Below are 2500 nucleotides of genomic sequence, written 5' to 3'. Positions count from 1 at the left end.
CATTTATCGATAAACTGAGGAGGGCAAACAGAGCTAAAGTAGCGAGAGCTCGAAGACCTGATACGTCCAGACAAATAGTTGCCGCATTGGGATCCAAAGAGACCATTTATTCTATTGGAGATTGCGGATTGTTTGCAGCCGTTCTGACTGCCTACAACAACCACTGGATACTACGAACCTCCCCAGATGACTGGTGGTTCTGCGTTATAAAACGAGTCGCCTGCGCTATCGACGAAAACGCCAAGAAGGGGTCCGTTCGCGAGATGTTTGTTGATCATCAAGGAAAGAAAACCATTGAGGTGGAAGTGCCCGAAGACAACATCTACACCGTCGACTACAGCTGGTTCTTTGATCAAATAGCGAAGGGAGTCAAAGAGAACATCAAAGTACCCGAGTTCGTGGATGGAATGACGGCAGATTTCAGCACCACAACTGCAGTGCAAAAGATGGTTTCACAGATAACATTGATGAATTCAGTCCAAGAGTATTTCCACTATAGATTGAAGGCGGGCTGTGGAATCCCTGCCGTGGAGATGGTAGGTACTGAAAACGACTGGAGCAAATTAAAATCCAAGCTAAAAGTACTGCGAGAACTGCTTGAGCCCATTGAGAATGATCTTGATTTGCCGTCAGAGTGGTAGGATGTTGTGGAAAAAGTTTTCAGCAACCTGTTGGCTACTTACCAGGGTGGTGCAGTTAGCGAATGGTGGAGCCATATTATGAGCTACGAAAATGTGTACGCGTCAGGTGTGTATTTCGTTCCTGGCGAGTATCGTTACAAAGGATGGATCACCGAGTTTCTAGAGGGAAAAAAGCATGCCATGGATATCGAAAGGATGGCAAGTGGCCTGGTTAGTGCTCCACTCACTCTCAAACACCCTTCTGGCGTGGAAGACACTGCCGCAGTTGTGGGGGGAATGCTTGGCTTCACTGTCCACACTGACGACACTAATGAAGTGTCTGTACAGCCATTCCAATGCTGGTCTCTTTTGCTCTCTGGAGACTCGCCTTTTCGCCAACACGCTGATTCCTGAATAAAAGTTTCAAGAGGTGTTCTTATTGAGAAAACCTTTATGAACGTGATGAATCATCTGTTTGAACCATGTATAGACAGCAGTTTTTATTCAAAAGAATAGATTCGTAATGGATTTGTCACGTATATTTCTATGAGAAATTAATAATCGTTTTTTCATCTAAATGAAATCTTACAAGCTTTCGAAACAAAATGCTTTCGTTCTTCATATGCATGAAGAAAATTAGTTTCGACCTTTCCCAAACAGAGCTTTCGTTATATGTTATCAAAAACCCGCGAAGCGGAAAATGAACCTTCTTATGACTTTAAGAAAAACGACAATACTTTTGATTTTCAAAAACACGTTTCGAGAGAAACTTCTGTCATCTTCAGTTAGAAATATCACAATACAAAGTTGAATTTTTAATAAATGCAAGAACTGTAATGTGATAAACACCGGGGAAGAATACTTGAAGGATGTGTGAAAATGTGCTGCTTTAAAGAGAGTTCTAAATCAACATGGTACAAATATTGATTTAAAGTTGGTTGTTCCCTAAAGGAGGGGGGCATTGGGGTGTATTAGAAACCGCAAAACCGAAGAAAAAATCATCCAAAACCGTAAAACCGCAAAAAAATTCGGCCAAAACCGAAAACCGCATACAAAACCGTCAGAAAACCGATACAATGGTGACAAGTACGGCGTACAGAGCAAACTACACTAACACTTTATTTCATCAAAGTATTTGTGAATGTCATAGACTTGTCTAAAGCCTTAATATCTTTTAGTACCTGCTAAAATCATAGGCTTTATTTCTGCCGCTCTCTCGAGCCTGGACTTTGTGGGCTCATTTTCGGTAAAGCAGCTGGTAATGGAGCCAAGTTAACTTAGGAGAATATTAATTTGCACACTAGTCCTCTCTAAAATTGCAATTTTGCAATCGCAAAAAGCTATAGCTCTGCAAACTTGAATCAAAACTCTCTAATTGAACATTTCTATTTGATAACTAAGACCTGACAGTTTGGAGATTCGAATAGAATGTTTAATCTTGGACTACTGACATGCGATTGCATCGAGGAAGCTAACCGGTACTGTTTGTTCCTTGTTTTACATGGCAGCAGGAACTTGCTCAAAGGTTAAACGTGGTAATAAAAAAAAAAGCTTACTTAAACAGGAGTCGAATATTGAACCTCACCGCCCCCGGGGGAAGGACTCCCTTAAAACCCTTAAAAGGAGACCAATCTGGGCGTTTTGACCCCTAAAAGAGACCATATTATAACACAGAAAAATAAAATTAAAAAAATACAGCAAAGACATTATCATCTAATACTTTCACTTGCGTGAAGAAATATAAAAGTGTAAATGTACACTTTTATATTTCTTCGCGCGCAACCCTGAAGGAGATTTTCACCGCTACATATGATTGCGTTTTGCCCAAAACACCCTAAGTGAGACCAAAATCCTAAATTTACACCCCCTAAGCGAGACGA

General features: G+C 40.8%; 1 pseudogene; it reads left to right on the top strand.

Moving 5' to 3' along the window:
- Nucleotides 1-1530, top strand: part of LOC138006031 (uncharacterized) — a 1780-nt pseudogene extending 250 nt beyond the window's left edge.
- Nucleotides 1531-2500: the final 970 nt, after the last annotated feature.

Source organism: Montipora foliosa, chromosome 6, assembly GCF_036669935.1.
Source record: "Montipora foliosa isolate CH-2021 chromosome 6, ASM3666993v2, whole genome shotgun sequence".
NCBI lineage: Eukaryota > Metazoa > Cnidaria > Anthozoa > Scleractinia > Acroporidae > Montipora > Montipora foliosa.
This window is presented reverse-complemented; position numbering and strand designations above follow the sequence as displayed.